Genomic DNA, 8,300 nt, shown 5'->3' with positions numbered 1-8,300 from the left:
CACTGGTCTATCACATGACAGCGCACCATGTGGTCAGGAGCGGTATTACATGTAACACTTATCACTGGTCTATCACATAAACAGCGCACCATGTGGTCAGGAGCGGTATTACAGGTAACACTTATCACCGGTCTATCACATAACAGCACACCATGTGGTCAGGAGCGGTATTACATGTAACACTTATCACCGGTCTATCACATAACAGCGCACCATGTGGTCAGGAGCGGTATTACATGTAACATCACTGGTCTATCACATAACAGCGCACCATGTGGTCAGGAGCGGTATTACAGGTAACACTTATCACCGGTCTATCACATAACAGCGCACCATGTGGTCAGGAGCGGTATTACATGTAACACTTATCACTGGTCTATCACATAACAGCGCACCATGTGGTCAGGAGCGGTATTACAGGTAACACTTATCACTGGTCTATCACATAACAGCGCACCATGTGGTCAGGAGCGGTATTACATGTAACACTTATCACTGGTCTATCACATAAACAGCGCACCATGTGGTCAGGAGCGGTATTACATGTAACACTTATCACCGGTCTATCACATAACAGCGCACCATGTGGTCAGGAGCGGTATTACATGTAACACTTATCACCGGTCTATCACATAACAGCGCACCATGTGGTCAGGAGCGGTATTACATGTAACACTTATCACCGGTCTATCACATAACAGCGCACCATGTGGTCAGGAGCGGTATTACATGTGACACTTATCACTGGTCTATCACATAACAGCGCACCATGTGGTCAGGAGCGGTATATCACATAACAGCGCACCATGTGGTCAGGAGCGGTATTACATGTAACACTTATCACCGGTCTATCACATAACAGCGCACCATGTGGTCAGGAGCGGTATTACATGTAACACTTATCACTGGTCTATCACATAACAGCGCACCATGTGGTCAGGAGCGGTATTACAGGTAACACTTATCACTGGTCTATCACATAACAGCGCACCATGTGGTCAGGAGCGGTATTACATGTAACACTTATCACTGTCTATCACATAACAGCGCACCATGTGGTCAGGAGCGGTATTACATGTAACACTTATCACCGGTCTATCACATAACAGCGCACCATGTGGTCAGGAGCGGTATTACATGTAACACTTATCACCGGTCTATCACATAACAGCGCACCATGTGGTCAGGAGCGGTATTACAGGTAACACTTATCACTGGTCTATCACATAACAGCGCACCATGTGGTCAGGAGCGGTATTACATGTAACACTTATCACTGGTCTATCACATAACAGCACACCATGTGGTCAGGAGCGGTATTACAGGTAACACTTATCACTGGTCTATCACATAACAGCACACCATGTGGTCAGGAGCGGTATTACATGTAACACTTATCACTGGTCTATCACATAACAGCGCACCATGTGGTCAGGAGCGGTATTACATGTAACACTTATCACTGGTCTATCACATAACAGCGCACCATGTGGTCAGGAGCGGTATTACACGTAACACTTATCACTGGTCTATCACATAACAGCGCACCATGTGGTCAGGAGCGGTATTACATTTAACACTTATCACTGGTCTATCACATAACAGCGCACCATGTGGTCAGGAGCGGTATTACATGTAACACTTATCACTGGTCTATCACATAACAGCGCACCATGTGGTCAGGAGCGGTATTACTTGTAACACTTATCACTGGTCTATCACATAACAGCGCACCATGTGGTCAGGAGCGGTATTACATGTAACACTTATCACTGGTCTATCACATAACAGCGCACCATGTGGTCAGGAGCGGTATTACTTGTAACACTTATCACTGGTCTATCACATAACAGCGCACCGTGTGGTCAGGAGCGGTATTACATGTAACACTTATCACTGGTCTATCACATAACAGCGCACCATGTGGTCAGGAGTGGTATTACATGTAACACTTATCACTGGTTTATCACATAACAGCGCACCATGTGGTCAGGATCGGTATTACATGTAACACTTATCACTGGTCTATCACATAACAGCGCACCATGTGGTCAGGAGCGGTATTACAGGTAACACTTATCACCGGTCTATCACATAACAGCGCACCATGTGGTCAGGAGCGGTATTACATGTAACACTTATCACTGGTCTATCACATAACAGCACACCATGTGGTCAGGAGCGGTATTACAGGTAACACTTATCACTGGTCTATCACATAACAGCACACCATGTGGTCAGGAGCGGTATTACAGGTAACACTTATCACTAGTCTATCACATAACAGCACACCATGTGGTCAGGAGCGGTATTACATGTAACACTTATCACTGGTCTATCACATAACAGCACACCGTGTGGTCAGGAGCGGTATTACAGGTAACACTTATCACTGGTCTATCACATAACAGCGCACCGTGTGGTCAGGAGCGGTATTACATGTAACACTTATCACTGGTCTATCACATAACAGCGCACCATGTGGTCAGGAGCGGTATTACATGTAACACTTATCACTGGTCTATCACATAACAGCACACCATGTGGTCAGGAGCGGTATTACATGTAACACTTATCACTGGTCTATCACATAACAGCGCACCATGTGGTAAGGAGCGGTATTACAGGTAACACTTATCACTGGTCTATCACATAACAGCGCACCATGTGGTCAGGAGCGGTATTACAGGTAACACTTATCACTGGTCTATCACATAACAGCGCACCATGTGGTCAGGAGCGGTATTACATGTAACACTTATCACTGGTCTATCACATAACAGCGCACCGTGTGGTCAGGAGCGGTATTACATGTAACACTTATCACTGGTCTATCACATAACAGCACACCATGTGGTCAGGAGCGGTATTACATGTAACACTTATCACTGGTCTATCACATAACAGCGCACCATGTGGTCAGGAGCGGTATTACATGTAACACTTATCACTGGTCTATCACATAACAGCGCACCATGTGGTCAGGAGCGGTATTACATGTAACACTTATCACTGGTCTATCACATAACAGCACACCATGTGGTCAGGAGCGGTATTACATGTAACACTTATCACTGGTCTATCACATAACAGCACACCATGTGGTCAGGAGCGGTATTACATGTAACACTTATCACTGGTCTATCACATAACAGCGCACCATGTGGTCAGGAGCGGTATTACAGGTAACACTTATCACTGGTCTATCACATAACAGCGCACCATGTGGTCAGGAGCGGTATTACATGTAACACTTATCACTGGTCTATCACATAACAGCACACCATGTGGTCAGGAGCGGTATTACAGGTAACACTTATCACTGGTCTATCACATAACAGCGCACCATGTGGTCAGGAGCGGTATTACATGTAACACTTATCACTGGTCTATCACATAACAGCGCACCATGTGGTCAGGAGCGGTATTACAGGTAACACTTATCACTGGTCTATCACATAACAGCGCACCATGTGGTCAGGAGCGGTATTACATATAACACTTATCACTGGTCTATCACATAACAGCGCACCATGTGGTCAGGAGCAGTATTACAGGTAACACTTATCACTGGTCTATCACATAACAGCGCACCATGTGGTCAGGAGCGGTATTACATGTAACACTTATCACTGGTCTATCACATAACAGCGCACCATGTGGTCAGGAGCGGTATTACATGTAACACTTATCACTGGTCTATCACATAACAGCGCACCATGTGGTCAGGAGCGGTATTACATGTAACACTTATCACCGGTCTATCACATAACAGCGCACCATGTGGTCAGGAGCGGTATTACATGTAACACTTATCACCGGTCTATCACATAACAGCGCACCATGTGGTCAGGAGCGGTATTACATGTAACACTTATCACTGGTCTATCACATAACAGCGCACCATGTGGTCAGGAGCGGTATTACATGTGCGGAGCGCCCCCACACCGCCGCAGGGCCGAGGGGTACCCGGAGCCGGGCCTCTGGGATCTCAGTCCTGGGGTTGTCACGGTGGCTAGACCCGGTCCGTGGCCCGGTCTGTCAGTGGGGGACGTCCGTTGCTTATAGGTACTGTTAACGGTGGTGTAGCGGTGCAGTTGTGGGGTGCAGGTCGCGGTAAATAACGAGGACACCAGGTTGCAGTCTCTTTACCTCTTTACTGGAGATCTCTCGGTCCTCAGTCCGGAATCCGGTCCACCAGGCTGCGCAAGTCCGGCCGGTCCAATGGCACCTCCAGAGTTCTCCTCACAGGTGGAAATCAGTGCCTTCCTTCTTAGCGCTATGTGTTGTAGTCCTTCCCTGCTGTGCTTACGGAAAGTCCCCCACAACTGTTGTGTCTGTTTCTTAAGTTCCCTCACAACTCGATTAACTGATCTTCTGCTAATCTTCCGTCCCTTCCTGATGTTACAGTCAGAACGGCACCCGTTTGTCAGGTAGGCCTGGAGTTCTTCCGGGACCCTAGAGACGCCCCTCTCCCGCAATTGCCCCCCAAGACTTCATAGGTGATATGTGGTAGACAGCCCGCCTGAGACTGACTGTCCTGCCGCTGTTTGGAGTATGGCTTAAAGCTGTATATATTTCCACTCCCTCGGCGTTCCGGCCACCGGTAATGCGCCTCAGCAAGGTGCTGCCTCTTTCAACAAAACCCCTGCTGGTATTCTCCTTCTGCTTGATTTCGTTTCTCACTCAGCACAATCTATCTCGCTTCTAATCCTTTCTTAGGGCACCGCCGCTATTCTGAGCAGGCACGGTCCCGTTACGTTCTTTCAATGCCAAGCCTCTGCCAGGATCCCACCCCTGGCAGAGACCCTTCTGTCTCTTCCTCCACAACACCCTCTCTCACTAGGTGTTGCTTCGTTCGATCCAGTCAGCTTTCTCTCCTAACTTCCTGCCTGACCCCCAGTTTACCCACTATGGTGGGGAGTGGCCTAATGAATAGCACCCTTAGCTCCCCCCGGAGGCCCAGCTGTGAAACATATTGGTGTCTGTGATACCTGATTGGAGGAACTCCTTCAGTGCCATCGAACGCACCATGGCTCCCCTTAGTGGCGGAGCCACAGTACTGCAACGACCAGGACTCTGGGGCGCTGCACATGTAACACTTATCACTGGTCTATCACATAACAGCGCACCATGTGGTCAGGAGCGGTATTACAGGTAACACTTATCACTGGTCTATCACATAACAGCGCACCATGTGGTCAGGAGCGGTATTACATATAACACTTATCACTGGTCTATCACATAACAGCGCACCATGTGGTCAGGAGCGGTATTACATGTAACACTTATCACCGGTCTATCACATAACAGCTCACCATGTGGTCAGGAGCGGTATTACATGTAACACTTATCACCGGTCTATCACATAACAGCTCACCATGTGGTCAGGAGCGGTATTACATGTAACACTTATCACTGGTCTATCACATAACAGCGCACCATGTGGTCAGGAGCGGTATTACATGTAACACTTATCACTGGTCTATCACATAACAGCGCACCATGTGGTCAGGAGCGGTATTACATATAACACTTATCACTGGTCTATCACATAACAGCGCACCATGTGGTCAGGAGCGGTATTACATGTAACACTTATCACTGGTCTATCACATAACAGCACACCATGTGGTCAGGAGCGGTATTACAGGTAACACTTATCACCGGTCTATCACATAACAGCACACCATGTGGTCAGGAGCGGTATTACAGGTAACACTTATCACCGGTCTATCACATAACAGCACACCATGTGGTCAGGAGCGGTATTACAGGTAACACTTATCACTGGTCTATCACATAACAGCGCACCATGTGGTCAGGAGCGGTATTACATGTAACACTTATCACTGGTCTATCACATAACAGCGCACCATGTGGTCAGGAGCGGTATTACATGTAACACTTATCACTGGTCTATCACATAACAGCGCACCGTGTGGTCAGGAGCGGTATTACAGGTAACACTTATCACTGGTCTATCACATAACAGCGCACCGTGTGGTCAGGAGCGGTATTACATGTAACACTTATCACTGGTCTATCACATAACAGCGCACCATGTGGTCAGGAGCGGTATTACAGGTAACACTTATCACTGGTCTATCACATAACAGCGCACCATGTGGTCAGGAGCGGTATTACATGTAACACTTATCTCTGGTCTATCACATAACAGCGCACTATGTGGTCAGGAGCGGTATTACAGGTAACACTTATCACCGGTCTATCACATAACAGCACACCATGTGGTCAGGAGCGGTATTACAGGTAACACTTATCACTGGTCTATCACATAACAGCGCACCATGTGGTCAGGAGCGGTATTACATGTAACACTTATCACTGGTCTATCACATAACAGCGCACCATGTGGTCAGGAGCGGTATTACATGTAACACTTATCACCGGTCTATCACATAACAGCGCACCATGTGGTCAGGAGCGGTATTACAGGTAACACTTATCACCGGTCTATCACATAACAGCGCACCTTGTGATCAGGAGCGGTATTACATGTAACACTTATCACCGGTCTATCACATAACAGCGCACCATGTGGTCAGGAGCGGTATTACATGTAACACTTATCACCGGTCTATCACATAACAGCGCACCATGTGATCAGGAGCGGTATTACATGTAACACTTATCACTGGTCTATCACATAACAGCGCACCATGTGGTCAGGAGCGGTATTACATGTAACACTTATCACTGGTCTATCACATAACAGCACACCATGTGGTCAGGAGCGGTATTACAGGTAACACTTATCACCGGTCTATCACATAACAGCACACCATGTGGTCAGGAGCGGTATTACATGTAACACTTATCTCTGGTCTATCACATAACAGCGCACCATGTGGTCAGGAGCGGTATTACATGTAACACTTATCACTGGTCTATCACATAACAGCGCACCATGTGGTCAGGAGCGGTATTACATGTAACACTTATCACCGGTCTATCACATAACAGCGCACCATGTGGTCAGGAGCGGTATTACAGGTAACACTTATCACCGGTCTATCACATAACAGCGCACCATGTGGTCAGGAGCGGTATTACATGTAACACTTATCACTGGTCTATCACATAACAGCGCACCATGTGGTCAGGAGCGGTATTACATGTAACACTTATCACTGGTCTATCACATAACAGCACACCATGTGGTCAGGAGCGGTATTACAGGTAACACTTATCACCGGTCTATCACATAACAGCGCACCATGTGGTCAGGAGCGGTATTACATGTAACACTTATCACCGGTCTATCACATAACAGCGCACCATGTGGTCAGGAGCGGTATTACAGGTAACACTTATCACTGGTCTATCACATAACAGCGCACCATGTGGTCAGGAGCGGTATTACATGTAACACTTATCACTGGTCTATCACATAACAGCGCACCATGTGGTCAGGAGCGGCATTACATGTAACACTTGTCACTGGTTTATCACATAACAGCGCACCATGTGGTCAGGAGCGGTATTACAGGTAACACTTATCACTGGTCTATCACATAACAGCGCACCATGTGGTCAGGAGCGGTATTACAGGTAACACTTATCACTGGTTTATCACATAACAGCGCACCATGTGGTCAGGAGCGGTATTACATGTAACACTTATCTCTGGTCTATCACATAACAGCGCACCATGTGGTCAGGAGCGGTATTACAGGTAACACTTATCACCGGTCTATCACATAACAGCACACCATGTGGTCAGGAGCGGTATTACAGGTAACACTTATCACTGGTCTATCACATAACAGCGCACCATGTGGTCAGGAGCGGTATTACATGTAACACTTATCACTGGTCTATCACATAACAGCGCACCATGTGGTCAGGAGCGGTATTACATGTAACACTTATCACTGGTCTATCACATAACAGCACACCATGTGGTCAGGAGCGGTATTACATGTAACACTTATCACTGGTCTATCACATAACAGCGCACCATGTGGTCAGGAGCGGTATTACATGTAACACTTATCACTGGTCTATCACATAACAGCGCACCATGTGGTCAGGAGCGGTATTACATGTAACACTTATCACTGGTCTATCACATAACAGCGCACCATGTGGTCAGGAGCGGTATTACATGTAACACTTATCACTGGTCTATCACATAACAGCGCACCATGTGGTCAGGAGCGGTATTACATGTAACACTTATCACTGGTCTATCACATAACAGCGCACCATGTGGTCAGGAGCGGTATTACAGGTAACACTTATCACCGGTCTATCACATAACAGCACACCATGTG

The sequence above is a fragment of the Ranitomeya variabilis genome, chromosome 1, assembly GCF_051348905.1.
Source record: "Ranitomeya variabilis isolate aRanVar5 chromosome 1, aRanVar5.hap1, whole genome shotgun sequence".
NCBI lineage: Eukaryota > Metazoa > Chordata > Amphibia > Anura > Dendrobatidae > Ranitomeya > Ranitomeya variabilis.
This window is presented reverse-complemented; position numbering follows the sequence as displayed.